Genomic DNA, 16,610 nt, shown 5'->3' on the forward strand with positions numbered 1-16,610 from the left:
AAAAGTAAAACATCCGTTTTTTCCTATTTTACCCCCAAAAAGCGTAAAAAATAAATGTAATAGACATATTTGGTATTGCCGCGTGCATTAATGTCCAAACTATTAAAATAAAATGTTAATGATCCCGTACGGTGAACGGAAAAAAAATAAAAAGGCAAAAATTGCTACTTTTTAATACATTTTATTTAAAAAAAATTATAAAAAATTTATTAAAAGTTTTTTATATTCAAATGTGGTATAAAAAAAAAAGTACAGATCATGGCACAAAAAATTAGCCCTCATACCGCCGCTTATACGGAAAAATGAAAAAGTTATAGGTCATCAAAATAAAGGGATTATAAACGTACTAATTTGGTTAAAATTTTGTGATTTTTTTTTAAGCACAACAATAATAGAAAAGTATGTAATAATGGGTATCATTTTAATCGTATTGACCCTCAGAATAAAGAACACACGTCATTTTTACCATAAATTGTACAGCGTGAAAACGAAACCTTCCAAGATTAGCAAAATTGCGTTTTTCTTTTTAATTTCCCCACAAAAATAGTGTTTTTTGGTTGCGCCATACATTTTATGATATAATGGGTGATGTCATTACAAAGGAAAACTGGTCGTGCAAAAAACAAGCCCTCATACCAGTCTGTGGATGAAAATATAAAAGAGTTATGATTTTTAGAAGGCGAGGAGGAAAAAATGTCCCTAAGGCCAAAATGGGCTGAGTCCTTAAGGGGTTAAATAAATGTAATTTTATCACCAATAAATGTGATTTTATGCTAGACACAATCTCTTTCCTTCTTTTATCTTCTGAACTTTCTTTTGTCTCTCTTTTACCTTAGCCTAGTACTACTGGTCCGCTGTCTGTATATTTTTTAAAGTGTTACTTATTCCCTATTTTTGGATTTCTGCCATGTGAACAGAGCAGCAGAATCCCATTGAAATGAATTGGACTCTGCTGCTGCGGAATGTCTGAGCAGAATATTCATGCGCAATTCCGCACAGACATTCTGCAGTGTGAACATAGCCTAACACTATCCAATCAGTGCCAACAATTTAGAGGCACTTACTATTAATGAGTAGAATGGTAAGACTCCATTGTTTGTTTATGCATTGTCAGGAGCAATAACAGAGGGATGGCACAACACGCAGCTATAAGAAAAGATGCTTCAAAACTGTTATTTTATGTAAAATACAAGTACAGTGGTCCCTCAAGTTACAATATTAATTGGTTCCAGGGCGACCATTGTATGTTGAAACCATTGTATGTTGAGACCAGGACTCTATGGAAACCTGTTAATTGGTTCTAAAGGCAACGAATTGTCATCCAAAAATAGGAAAACGTGAGAATTAAAGAAAAATAAGCAGATAACTAATACAGATAAAGCAAATCCTTCCATATAAAAGTAGGAAAGATCTGCTGGGAGCTGTAACTCTTTTTATTATAAAAATGAAAAACAAATCTGATACAAAACATAAAACAAAAACAAGCTTAACCAGCTATAACAAACATAACATAAATAAAATTACAAAAACAAAATCTGCCTAACCGGCCAGCCCAAATTTACTAAAATATACTTTTACTTTTTTCACATACCAAAAAACTAAATATCACACTCAAACACGCATTCCAAAAAGAACATAAAAATAGCCCAACTTGGCTTATAAAAATATATAAAACATAAAATAAGCACGACTTGGCTATAAAACAAAAGAAAAGGAACATAAAGGTAGCACAACTTGGCTGTAACTCAAAAATGACCCTTACCCAGGGGAAAAAAAAAAAAAAAAGGAAAAAATTATATTTCAGCACAACTTGCTAATAAATAACACTCTGCCTCACAGCCAGAGATCCACCGGTGAAAGAAGGGCAGGGAAAAGCAGCACGGAGACGTGGCCGGAGAGAGGGCCCAAAGAGCCCAGCCCCACGCACCGCCCCCGCACGGCCGCAAGGCCCGCAAAGCACGCCCAGCACGGCAAGGAGCCGAGGACGGCCAGAGAGGATCCGCGCGCGGCCCAGAAACCGGCGAGAGCCGGACCCAAAAAGAGCAAGCCACAACCGAAGAAAAGGACAACACCGCCGAAAAGCGAGACCGCGAAGCCGGAGGCGAGGAGAACAGAGACACCGGAGGGGAGCAGCCCCCCCAAGGAGGAAAAAATAAAATATAAAATTTTATACACAAACATGTATACATGCATATACGCAAGCATACACATACATATACATACATATATATATATATACATACACATGTATATACACATAAACGCACACATATACATACACATAAACACATATGACACTACTTAACTACTGGCCCGACTGCACTATACACTATATAATATAAAACAATATAAATAAAAAACCCAATATATACAAAACCCAATATATACAAAACTTACTGAAAATACACAAAAATATACTACAGAAAACAACGGAAAACACCTACACTAAAACTGTCCCCTCACCCACACCACCCCTCCTGTACATGGGTCAGAGTCCATACCGTCCATACAGTTCACAAAGTCCAGTCCTTAACTGACCCATGTCAGGACCCCAAAACACCACAAAACCACCACCCACAAATACACCCTCCCCACCTAACACTCCTCCCAACCAACTTATATACAAACTTATACATTCTGAACCACCACCCCCTTTAGGCCCAAGTTTGGTTGCCTGTAAGCCCTTCATACCATGTAAATTGAAAACAAAACAAAAAGCTAATGTGCACATGCATCAGCCCACCACCAGGGAGAAGGATGGCAGACCTGATACATAAATCATTTTATACTCTTTCCCTAACTCCCCCTACAATTCTCCCTAATTCTATCCCTACAATAAATCTGACCCTACCCTCACCCTATCTCTACCCCTATAACACTGCCCCTAACCAAAAATAAAAGGTACTCTACCCAAAAGGTTTAGTACCTAGGGCACATGAAATGAGAAACCTCTCCACAGGAGAGAAGCCCTACTGGTACCAAGACTGCCATACTCCAAAGACCTGATCTTCCCGAGGTCACCAGTGATGTTCCTACAGACCTCCACCTCGGAGAGGATTTTCTGTTGGGTCGACACTAAGCACCGTGCGTTCCACGTGTAGTACCTAACCACTAAACTGACTAAAAATAAAGTGCCCCGATCTCGGCCACCCAGGTTCCTGAATGCCCCATAAGCCCACTCCGGATAGGCAAGGCCAGCAAGTTGACTCCAGCCGATGGAAGCGCCCACCCTGTTGTAGACCCCTATGTTAAAGGGACAATGAAGCAGGAAGTGGTCCATGCTTTCCAGCGTGTCCCCGCACTCTTCTCGGGGACATCCCCGGTCATCAGAGTTCCTGTACTTCAGGTTGTCCTTTACACATAGCTTCCCCTGAAAGCAGCGCCAGGCCAAGTCCCAAAACTTCTGGGGGATCCTTTTCATGTTTAAAAGTTACAACCCCTCCCTCAGATCCCGACCTGGGCAGTCCCTGAGCGCCAGAGGCCTCTGGAAGTGGGTCAACAGAACCCGTTTGTCAAGGAACTGCCTTGACTGGGTCCTGATCTCCCACACTCCCAGACCCCACCGACGTATCGCCTTCAGAGTCGGGGTAGCGTAAGCCGGAAGATATCCATGTGGTGTACGGAGGTCCTTCACTTGCCCTCCTGTCTCCCATTCCTGGAAGAAAGGCTGAAACCACTCCTTGCAGGAGAGTACCCACGGAGGAGCCCTCTCTTTCCAGAGGTTTGCAATGTTGGCTTTCAAGAAGGTGTTCGTTAAGAACACCACGGGGTTTACCATAGATAAACCCCCTAGTCTCCTCGTGCGGTACGTAACCTCCCTCTTGACTAGGTTCAACCTGTTCCCCCATAACAGTTGGAAAAACAGGCTGTAGACCCTAGTGTAGTAATCCTCTGGTAAGATACATACACTGCCCAGATAGATAAACAAGGGGAGCAGGTACGATTTGATCAGGTGTACCCTTTCCCTGAGGGTCATAGACCAACCCTTCCACTGGTTCACTCTCTGAGTGGCATCCTGGAGCTTACCATCCCAGTTTTTGGTGGGATAATCATCCTGGCCGAATGTGATGCCCAGAATTTTTGCTGACTCTTGGAGCCCTGGAAGGGTGTCAGGGAGATCAAACGTGGGATCTCCCCCTCCCAGCCAGAGACTTTCACACTTATCCCGGTTGATCTTGGACCCGGATGCCTCCGAGTAGCGGTCCACCTCTGACATCACCACATCGACCTCCTCCCGTGAGGAGACGAAAATAGTGACATCATCAGCGTACGCCACCACTCTCTGGGCGACATCCGGCTCCGCCAGAGTCATCCCGACTCCCGCCAATGGCCCACAATCTACCCTCCGGACGAAGGGATCGATTGTGAACACGTATAACAGCGGGCTCAAAGGACAACCCTGACGGACTCCGGACCCCACCTCAAAAGAGCGGCCAGACCAACCGTTCACCAGCGGGAAACTCTCTGCCCCTGCATATAAGGTGACAAGCCAATTCACAAAAGTACTCGGTAAGCCATATCTCAGGAGGACGGACCAGAGGTACTCGTGGTTCACCCGATCAAATGCTTTGGCCTGATCCAAGGACAGCATGTACCCCTTCCAGAGACCCGCACTACTCCGCTCCACTGCCTCCCTGACACTGAGGACAGCACTTAAGGTGCTTCGGCCCGGAACAGAGCAGTGCTGGGCCCCCGAAAGGAGCCGGGGTGCAAACTTCACCAACCGATTAAACAGTATCTTGGCCAGAAGCTTCCTGTCCGTATTGAGAAGAGCTATGGGCCTCCAATTCTCAATCCGGCTAGGATCTTTACCCTTTGACAGAAGAATCAGGGCTGACCTCCTCATTGACTTTGGTAGAGTGCCCGAGGAGAGACACTCATTGAATACCTCAGTCAAGAGGGGAGCTAAAGACTCCTTAAAGGTCCTGTACCACTCGGATGTTAAGCCATCCGGGCCTGGCGACTTCTTGGGGGCAAGCCCCTCGATCGCCAGTCTCACTTCCTCTTCCCTGATTTCTTCTGCCAAAACATCAAGAGAGGGGTCTACCCCTGGCTCAGGAATAGTTTCAGCCAGGAAAGCCGACATCCCGTCTCGATTTAGATCCTTCCTTCCCAAGAGGTGCGAGTAGAAGGATCTGACGACCTCCAGGATCCCTGATCTGGACCGATTCAGAGATCCCGTACTATCAATCAGTCCTGAGACCACTTTACTACTCACTGACATCTTACAGTTCTTGTAAGGGTCGGGCGAGCGGTACCTCCCGTAATCCCTCTCAAAAACCAAAGATGCGTGCCTATCGTACTGACACCCCATCAGCAAGGATTTCACTCTGGAGATATCCTCCCGGCTACCTCCAGTCGAGACAAGGAGCTCGAGTTTCCTCCTCAGACCCCGATACAGGCGGTACCTATTCAGGGACCTGAGGCTCGAGAGCTGGCGGAAGAACCCCGCAACCCGCTTCTTGAATATCTCCCACCACTCTGACTTACTACTACAAAAGTCCAGTAAAGGTACCTGACTCTGAAGAAAGTCCTCAAAGGACTGTCTTATCTCCGCTTCCTCCAGGAGGGACGAATTCAGCTTCCAATAACCTTTACCCATCCGGGGGGTCTCTGAAACATTCAAGGAAAACAAAATCATACAGTGATCGGAGAATTCCACCTCAACCACGGAAACTGCGGAAGAGACGGCTTCGTCCTTTAAATAAAACCTGTCTATCCTAGACCTGCAGCTACCTCGATGATAGGTGAAACCCACGTGGCCTGAGGGGCTCCGGATGTGGGCGTCCTCTAGGCGAGCTTCCCTAACTATATTATTGAGGGCCACGCTATCGTAAGCCAGTGGACCATTGGAACCTCTCCTATCTTGGGACCTCGTGACATTATTGAAGTCCCCTCCAAAAATCATTTGCCGGCTAGTAAAAAGGAAGGGCTTAATCCTCATAAAGAGATCTTTGCGGCCCCACTTGGTTTGTGGGGCGTAGATGTTAATGAGCCGGAGCTCTTGCCCCTTCATGAGGACATCTAAGATCAGGCACCTCCCCATTTCTAACTCAATAACCCGTCGGCATTCAACCGGAGCGGTAAAAAGGACCGCCACCCCACTATACGGCTCAGCCGCAAGAGACCAGTGGGAGGGACCGCACCTCCACTCTCTTCTGGCTTTTACCAGGGAGGCTGAATCTGACAACCTAGTCTCTTGCAGATACAAAATGTCGGCTTCAACACGGCCGAGAAAATCAAAGGCTGCGAATCTAGCCGTATCAGACTTTATGCTGGCACAGTTAATGGATGCCAGCGTTAATGGGGTGAGTGCCGCCATCATGGGTGATTAAGTTAGATGGCCTCACCTTTATTTCTTCTTCCCCTTCTTCTTCGTGCCCTCATCCCCAGAAGAAGAAGAAAGGGCAGGACCGCTTTTACCCCTTTTTTTGGACTCACTCTGGTCCATATGGTCCCCGTCTCCGTCCGACCCCGGTCTAGCCCTGCCCTCTGAGGAAGGTGCCTCAACAGGACAGGGCCCAGTTCCCCCCAGAGGCTCTCTCTCCCTAGGCACCTCGCCCTCACCTTCCCCCTCCAAGGAGGGGGAGGAGATGTTATCAAGGACGAGGTACCGGTTTGACAGGTCAACCAGAGGGGGGGCAGTCAGGCTTCCGCTTTGGACCCGGCCCGCAGTACGAGGGAGAGAGGGCTTGGACCTCTTCTTTCTCCCTTTCCTTTTGCCCTTGTCTTTCTTTTTGGCCTTCTCTACACTCTCCTCATCCACACTTTCATAGTGGGAGGAATCGGAAGAGTCGGCCATATTGCCTTCCTCTTCGCCCAGTCTCCTGACCTCCTCATCCAGCACGTCCTCCTCCAGGGCTTCAGTCATTTCAGGGCCAGCTTCAGGAGCAGGGGCCGGAGCTACCCCCGTCACTTGGGCACTCTCCTGCTCCCTACTCCTCCTCCGATTTTCCTCCCGCCTTAGTTTGGCGGGGCCCTTCTTCCTCACTAGCCCTGGTGCGCCCCCATCCCTGCTCGTACCCTCTCCAGCCGAGGCAACTTCACAGCTCTCCCCAGCCGGAGCGGCCGCCGCACGGGCGAAGGCGCTAGGACAACGGCTGAAAGGGTGCCCGAGGACACCACACAGATGGCAGCGGATCTGCCTACAGGATGCGGCCAGATGACCCACCCCACCACACAAAGCACAGACCTGTACAGTACAAGCTGCGCTAAAATGGGTGGGGCTACCGCACCTGTGACAGACCTTAGGCTGCCCCTGGTAGAAGACCTGGATCCTGTCACGTCCAAGGAAGGCGGCTGACGGAATGTGGGCAACCGTACTCCCTGAACGCCTGAGTTTGACGGAAAACGTCCAGGCCCCGGACCAGATCCCGTGCTCATCAATGTTTTTCTTGGGCATGTCCGTCACATCCCCATACCGACCGAGCTAGGTCATGATGTCATAACAAGAAAGTGACTCGTTACGGGTCAAAACGGTCACCTTCTTGACCGATTTCTGACGGGAAATTGCCTTTACGGCAAAATCCCGCCAGCCGGGCTCGTTCTTCGCCACCTCGTAGTTTGACCAGAAGAGTTCGAGACCCTCTGGCCGAACGAAACTGACGTCAAACTCTGACGTACCGTAGGGGTGGATCAGGGCAAAGATGTCACTCGCCCTGAATTCCATCTGGAGGAGGAGCTCAACCACTTTAGCGCGAGGTGGGCACGCATCCTCACCCCTCCAAATCAGACGGACCACATTCCTGCGGTTATTGTCCTGCCCGGTTGTCGGGAGGGACCAGACCACCTCCCCATTCTGCTCTCGGAAAGCCCCCAAACCGTGCCTCTCTATCCAGAAAGACAGGTCGACCTCACCCCTTCCCTCTACCTGGATCGACCTGTCTCCCCTACGCAGAGCCTCCAGGAGGCGCTGTTGCAAGTAACCCCCGGGGACGGACGGAGACGGGGACCCCCCTGGACCCCCGGCAGCGACATTAGCATAGCTCCTAGGAGCAGTCACTGCCGGGGGGGCAGCCGGGCCAGACCCAGACCCAGACCCAGAACCACCATTCACACCACCACTCACATCATCCTTTTTTCCATCCATACCACTACTCCCACCAACATTCACTCCACTGACACTCCTCTCATCCACAACACTACTACACTCAGCATTCTCACTCATACCCTGCCTAACTGATTCTGGGCTGGCTGGGAATTGTAGTACTGCTGGCTTAACTACATTCTTTTTGTCCGGCTTGGCTGCTGCTGCTGATGGTTCCTTCTGACTGGGCAATGATCCCGGCACCGGGACACTCCCCCCCTTCACAGGGGAGTTCCCCGCAGTGCCCGCAGAACAAATTGTACTCGGGGGACCGCCCCCCGAGCACACCGACTCAACGCTCTCTGGCGCCCGGACACTCCCCCCCCTCACAGGGGAGTGCCCCGCGGCGCCAGTAGTGCCCACAGTACTCGGGGAACCGCCCCCCGAGAACACGGCAGCGTAACTCTCCTCTGGCACTTGGACACGCCCCCTGCCACCCTGGGGCGGTCCTGCAGTGCCAGAGCTGCCCGGCATGAGCCCATCCTGCCCTTCCCTAACGACAGGATGGGTGGGCTTCACAACTATTGCGCCCTTAGCCTTTCCTGACGCCTTACTGTACTCCCCGTGCTGGCCCCGCTCCACCACAGGAACGGGGTCTGGCAGTTTGGGGGAGCCCGCAGCCTGAACCAGCTTTGCAGCTGGCCCAGACTGCTGGAAGGGGACAAATACATATTGTACCGTCTCCTTTGTCTTCCTTTTCTTGGACCTCTGCTTGACCACCACATCTTCACACTCCTCGTCCCCAAAGGTGAAATTCTGGAGGTGGGCTGGGGACTCCTGCATCACAATTGCCCTCAGCAGACCCCCAGCCTCACCCTCCACGTCATCCTCCTCACTCTCGCTTGGCGGAAGTGCCACCTGTCCAGCCTCAATGTAGCTGTCCTGGGTCTGGGTGTCACCTGGAGTAGCTACAACTCCCACACTTTCCTCCATCTTCTCCTCTTCACCACCATCCTCACTATCTTCGCCGCCACTACTCTCCCCATCATCCACCTCCACCTTACCTGGGAATTTCGTGGCGGCAAACCGATTGCTGTTGATCAGCTTCTCCTTGAAGAGACCGCTCCCCTCCAGTATCTCCGCTCTCCTCGCCTCCAGCCTCACAATCTCGCCTTTCAGCGATGTTATCCTCTTCTTCAGTTCTGGCTTGCTCTTTCTGGATCCGGTACTCATCAGACTCTGGGTCGCACGCAGATCCTCTCTGGCCATCCTCAGCTCCTTGCCGCGCTGCTCGTACTCCGCAAACCTTGCGGCCATGCGGGAGCAGTACGTGGAACTGGACTCTCCGGGCCCACTCTCCGACCACATCTCCACACTGCTTTTCCTTGCCTTTCTTCCACCAGTGGATCTCTGGCTGGCATCTGTAGCCTGGGTAGCAGAGCCTGCATTGCTGCAGACTCTGCCCGATCTTCTCCCGGCCGGAACAATGGCTGTCGAAGTTTTCACTCCACTTCCCGCCAGCCTGGAACGGGGAGTGGAGCCACGAGGCTCCATTGCAGGAGCTTCTTCCCCAGGAATCTGCCACAAACCTGGGGAAGGCTTGTTGGAAATCTCTGCTTGGCTCTGCTCTGCTGGAAGTCTCAGGAGACACACCCGCACACACCCTGCTGGGAGCTGTAAATCACTGTCTATGTCAGTGTTTCCCAAGCAGGGAGCCTCCAGCTGTTGCAAAACTACAACTCCCAGCATGCCCGGACAGCCAAAGGCTGTCCGGGCATGCTGGGAGTTGTAGTTTTGCAATAGCTGGGGGCGCCCTGCTTGGGAAACACTGGTCTATGTAGAGGACAGGAGCTTCTTCGGGGTCCTGTACAGTACACACAATGTCCTAAAAAAGTAATGGAGTCGCCCTCACCTGGTGTCCAAAGGAGCAGCTAACCCTGGCACAGGTCAAGTGTACAGAACATGTAATACCTTCCTGTACTGAAGGGGGCGCTACCAAACGCCAGTCAGTGCATACGCTTCAGTAATACAGGGGTTTTACCAATGAATGCCCATTCTGATTGGTCGGTTCTTCCAGCCATTGACACGTTTCACAGATCTGGACTGTCTGTACATTGTATGTTGAGTCTGGTTTCAACTTACGATGGTCCAGAAAAGACCATTGTATGTTGAAACTATTGTATGTTGAAGCCATTGTAAGTTGAGGGATCACTGTATATACTAAAACTAAACTAAAACTAACATATCAGTGCAGGCAATTTTATATTGATATAATATTCTTGTTATATAATAGTAATATTATTTTGATACTATAAATGCAGCACATATACAGTTTTATAAGTGTCTACATTCTCAGTATAACATTATAAAGCATATTAATGATACATACATTAAACTGGTTTGAACAGGATCACAAGAAAGTGGATTTTTTTTTTTTTTTTTTTTGTTCTCCGCATCCACTGAATGATCCCATATCATTCTGGAGCCTTAACTAATAACATCCAGTGCTTAATAACCTGCGTATGTGTAATTTAGATTGCTTTGTACTGTTTCTGCTCCGATTAATGATGCATAACATATTTCATATCATTCCACCTGGATTCTGTACTGCAGTGAGGAGAACTCAGGACCTCAGACATATAATTGTGTTAGCGTAATGTATCATTAATATTTACTGCATTAATGGATATTCATGGCAATCTCGTGAAAATGAGAGTGTTTATCAGAGCACATGTGTGACAGTGATTTACAGTAGATTTATACCATATTATGTTTTTCATTAGTGAATGACAATTAGAATACGGAGCGGAGTTCTGGCAGAAAAGTCCTTTTCTTTGACCTCTGTTTTATTAGGTTACGCTACATTTAAATACAATAGGAAAAAGATGAAGGTGAAAAAAAAAATAGCAGATGTTGTAGTTTGATTTAGTGTAAGTATATACACATATACACACATGTCAAAAAATATGATGATGTTAACCTCATCAATGACAAATATGCTATTATAAATCTGCATGGTATCATTTTGTGATAATATACCGTCCTCCATATTTTTCAGACAATGAAATGTTATAAACCATTTTCTAATACATCTTTACAACCCCCCCCCCCCTCCCCACTTCATAGACATAGTTGGACTCTATCAAGGATTGTGTTACGCCGAGCGCTCCGGGTCCCTGCTCCTCCCCGAAGCGCTCGCGGCGTTTCTCTCCTTGCAGCGCCCCGGTCAGACCCGCTGACCGGGAGCGCTGCACTGACATTGCCGGCGGAGATGCGATTCGCATAGCGGGACGCGCCCGCTCGCGAATCGCATCCCAGGTCACTTACCTGTCCCGGTCCCCGGCTGTCATGCTCTGGCGCGCGCGGCTCCGCTCTCTAGGGCGCGCGCGCGCCAGCGCTCTGAGATTTAAAGGGCCAGTGCACCAATGATGGTGCCTGGTCCAATATCCCTGATTAGCTTGCACCTGTTCCTTGCCTACTTATACCTCACTTCCCCTGCACTCCCTTGCTGGATCTTGTTGCCTTGTGCCTTGAGAAAGCTTTACTGTGTTACCCATACTGTGTTCCAGACCTCCTGCTATTCCACCATTGACTACGAACCTTGCCGCCTGCCCTGACCTTCTGCTACGTCCGACCTTGCTCTTGTCTACTTCCTTGTACCGCGCTTATCTCAGCAGTCAGAGAGGTTGAGCCGTTGCCAGTGGATACGACCTGGTTGCTACCGCCGCTGCAAGACCATCCCGCTTTGCCGCGGGCTCTCGTGAATACCAGTAGCAACTTAGAACCGGTCCACTGACACGGTCCACGCCAATCCCTCTCTGGCACAGAGGATCCACCTCCAGCCAGCCGAATCGTGACAGATTGTATTCTAGTTTCCTCACAAATTTTTGTACAAACCCCAATCTGCTAAAAATTTTTGCACTTTGCACTTCTATTATATATGTCTTTTAAAAAATCACAAAATAGTTTCACTCCATTCAATAGGCGGCATAAAATGTGAAAATACCAAAAGACAAGAAAGCAAATCAAGAAACATCACATGACAGTGTGAAACATTTTTAAGCCATTGAAAAGGACATGAGGAAGAAACTGAAAGCTTCAAAAGTGGAGTGAAAAAATGATAAAGAGAGTTACTACTATAAAGTTACCATAGATGAAATTCTGTCTGTCTGCAGCCGCCACTAGGAGGAGCTTAGTGAATACTTTTTAATTATTGATCTTAACATGTGAACAGTATACATGCAGTAGGCACCCTCTAGACAGATTTGGCCTTCAAGATAATCATCCATTGTGCACTTATTTGTGCAATATACCTGTAGGGGTTAAAAATAAGCTTCTTACATCCCTAAATGATGTCCCATGACAGATTATGTTAATAAAATGATCCATAGATAACCCATAGATAAATTGCTAAAGGAATATAGTTTCCCAAAGAAAGTTGTTGTTTTTTTGTTGTTATTTTTCTTTTTATTCATTATAAAGTCCACAGGATGCTCCAGTGAGTATCGTTTTGTCTTCCTTTGTTAACTCCAGATGTGTTACAGAAAAAAATAGGTTAAATCAGAATATCTGCAAACCAGAAAAATACATTTTAGAATGTCAACTCCCTTTTCTTTTAATTCCTGTTTTAATTCCTGTTTTAATTCCTGTTTTGAGGGGGTGTAATTTTTTGATAAACAGTGATTTATGAAGTTTTTTTTTTGTATAGGCCCTTAAATTTCAGAACCGATTTTGTGCCTTAAAAAGATCTAATTTAGAATTTTTCTTAAAAGCATATAAAATTGCTACCAACAAACACAAGAACAAACACTTAAGTAAATAAGATATGTGGTAAAATTTTTTAATTTACTAATTTGTGTTGCATCATTTTCCAATTTTGGAGCAAAGGGTTTCATAAACTCCATTTTGTTTCAAAATTTTCTGTATATTTCAGTTTTTTACAATAATTAAACACAGAATGTACTGACTTAAATTTACCATCAAAATAAAAATTAAATGATATTATTTATCCAAGTTATTTTAAAGTTATCACCACATAAAGTGACATTCCATTGTTAAAACCAATATAGGATATGTCCTAGGGATATTCCAACTTAAAACACATCCTCTTTCCACAGGAGATAGGGGATCTGACTGCTGGGACCCCCGCAATCTCGACAATGGGGACAAGAGTCGTATCTTAAAATGAAGTGGTGAGTGGCGCATGTGCGTCGCAGCTAAATTCATTGTCTATGGGAGCACCGGAAATAGCCGAGCACTGTACTTGGCTATTCTGTGGATAGTGGTAAAGCATTTTAAGTTAGAATACCTACTAACATGTTGGAGATCAAGGGAATTGTTTGTGTGGGGGGTGGGATATGACGACAAGTTGAGGTTGAGTAATGAGGATGGGATATGAGGACAGGAAAGGAGATCAGGATATGATGTTGGGATATGAGGACGGGATATGAGGACGGGATATGAGGATGGGATATGAGGTCGGGATATGAGGTCAGGATATAAGGTCTTGATATGAGGACAGGATGTAAGGACGGCATCTGAACTTGGGATATGAGGACAGGAGCATCATTATTGCTTTTCCTTAAAGAGGTTAGGTTATACCATCAACATTGGATTGGAAGATATCGGACTGCTGGCAGAGTAGATGTATTGTAGATACTGCACAGACAGACAGTCCTCTGCATGATAAGTTGGATGTGCACTCTTATGCTGCTAGAGTTTTATTAGTTGGCTTGGAATGATAGGATATATGGGGACTTTTAGTTTTGTAACATCTTCACTATTATAAAATACCCACTGCTATAATGATTCGGTTACAATGAATCTGACACATGCTGTACATTAACCATGATGCTGTGCGGTGGGTGCATCGCACTGTGTCTAGCGCTAGAGTTTTTATGCCATGGTTGGATCCTGTGGGATTAGCAGAGGGTTATGAATGTCTATGCAGCTCATTACCTATAACACTGCAGTTCCAACATTAATCTCTGTCCACGGATTCTGATCCCTCCACAACCAAATCACTCAAGTGCTACAAAAACCACTTGCCCTTTTTCACAGATATTTCTCTTCTTGACAGAGAGGTTCTGATACGTGGCCATGTTTATAGCTCTGCTGCAAAATACCAGCTGTCTGACACGCCAGTGACTCTTACAGAAAGGCGCGGCTGAATTCAGCTTGAACTGAAGATTTATGCATGCCCAGAGTTTTACCTGTGACATTAATATGGATTTGCATTCCTGCTGTTCCTTTGGCTTGAAATCTGAATCAGAATGTTAGAAATCTTTGCTAATTTAATTAATTAAGGAAAAACTAAATTATTGCATTGATATAAGTATTCATACCCTTCACTCCGTATTTAGTTGAATGGCAATGATTACAGCCTCCAGTCTTCTTGGGGATGATGCCACAATTATAAATATCTCTGTACTTTGCTCCATTCATCTTTCCCTAAATGATGGGGAAGAGGAGTATTTTAGCACTAGATCGCAAAACAAAAAAGTGAAAGGGTCTCATATCTTTGTAATGCGTATCTATGATATACATGTTTTATAGATCTATACAGTTTTCTCTATACCGGGGTTTCCCTAATCATTGATGGTGTATCCACAGGATATAACATTAATGTATGATAGGTCGGGGTTCAACAAGTTGCCATCACTCCTAGCTGCAAGCAGAGGTGGTCAGGGGGAGCAGGATCCAGGGAGAGACACCGGAGGTGGAACACCCACCTATCATATATTTCTATATGATCAGATACTTGTCTATGATGGGAAAACCCATACATACATTTTATATTATTCAATTAACAGAGCACATTTGGTCACTGATATGACCTTAAAGGAGTACCCCGCTCCTAGACATCTTATCCCCCATCCAAAGGATAGGGGATAAGATGTCTGATAGTGGGGGTCCCTCCGCTGGGGAACCCCTGCGATCTTGGCTGCAGCACGTCACAAGCCTCCGGAGCTGCACCCAATGCTCTAAACAAATGCCAGGTGCAGCAGGGAGATCGCGGGGTTCCCCAGCAGCAGCAGCCCTGCGATCAGTCATCTTATCCCCTATCCTTTGGATAGGGTATAAGATGTCTAGGGGCGGAGTACACCTTTAACCCCTTAAGGACCCAGGGCATATGGGTATGCTTTGGCTACCTGGTGCTTAAGGACCTAGGGTGTACCTGTACGCCCGCGGGAATTTCGGTCCCCGCCACACGCCGGACGGGAACCGGACCGGGATGACTGCTGATATCTACCAGCAGGCATCCTATGCAAATACCCAGGGGGGTCCTGAGACCCCCCATGTTGGCGATCACCACAAATTGCCGATCAATTGAGAAGTGATCAACAAATAGCAGATCGGGGGGTTAAAGTTGTTTTCTCCCGTTCTCCCCATTTACAGTAGTGCAGGCAGAACGGAGGAACTGTCCTGTGACCGGCGCCGGAGGTCCACTTACCATAGACGGTGGTGGCAGTGGTGATCGGCGGGCGGCGATGACGTGCGGCTGGCTCCCTGGTGCAGTGTGCTGCAGACTACGGAAGCTGGTGAGTTGCCTAGCAACATATGGAGAGCTACAGTTTGGAGACCACTATACAGTGGTCTCTAAACTGTAACCCTCCAGATTTTGCAAAATTACAACTCTCAGCATGCCCACACAGCAGTTTGCTGTCTGTGCATGCTGGGATTTGTAGTTTTGCAACATCTGGAGGGCCACAGTTTGGAGATCACTGTGCGGTGGCTTCTAAACTGTGGCCCTCTAAATCTTGCAATTTTTCATTTGCTCAGCCCACTGTTCCAAAGATCTGTCAATGCCAGTGGGGTATAAATGCTCACAAAATTCTGTGAGGGGTGTAGTTTTCAAAATGGGTTCACATGTGGGGGGGGGGGGGTCCACTGTTTTCGCACCACAGGGGGCTTTTGTAAACGCACAAGGCCCCGGACTTCTATTCCAACGAAATTCTCTCTTCAAAAGATCAATGGCGCTCCTTCCCTTCTGAGCATTGTAGTGCCCCAGCAGAGCACCTGATGTCCACACATGAGTATTTACATACTCAGAAGAAATGGGGTTAAAAATTTGGGGGGGCAATTTCTCCTATTACCCCTTTTTTTCATTTACACATCCAACTTTAACAAAAAGTCGTCAAACACCTGTGGGGTTTTAAGGCTCACTGTACCCCTTGTTACATTCCTTGAGGGGTGTAGTTTCCAAAATAGTATGCCATGTGTTTTTTTTTCTGTTCTGGCACCACAGGGGCTTCCTAAGTATGACATGCCCCCCAAAAACCATTTCAGCAAAATTTGATTTCGAAAAACCAAATGTGACTCCTTCTCTTCTGAGCATTGTAGTGTGCCCACAGTGCACTTGACGTCCACACATGGGGTATTTCCATACTCAGAAGAGATGGGGTTGCAAATTTTGGGGGGCATTTTCTCCTATTACCCCTTGTAAAAATGTAAAATTTTGGGGGAAAAAAATGAATTTTAGTGAAATAAATCCAACTTTAACGAAAAGTCATCACTGGACCCTTGTTACATTCTCTGAGGGGTGTAGTTTCCAAAATAGTATGGCATGTGTTTTTTTTGCTGT

General features: G+C 47.0%; 1 protein-coding gene across 1 annotated transcript in view; it reads right to left on the bottom strand.

Annotated features, from left to right (window-relative positions):
* The window catches only part of PDE11A (phosphodiesterase 11A), an 807,989-nt gene that overhangs the window by 1,365 nt on the left and 790,014 nt on the right, over nucleotides 1-16,610 (bottom strand). The gene's annotated exons all lie outside the window — the stretch shown is intronic.

Source organism: Hyla sarda, chromosome 8 (genome assembly GCF_029499605.1).
Source record: "Hyla sarda isolate aHylSar1 chromosome 8, aHylSar1.hap1, whole genome shotgun sequence".
Taxonomy (NCBI): Eukaryota; Metazoa; Chordata; class Amphibia; order Anura; family Hylidae; genus Hyla; species Hyla sarda.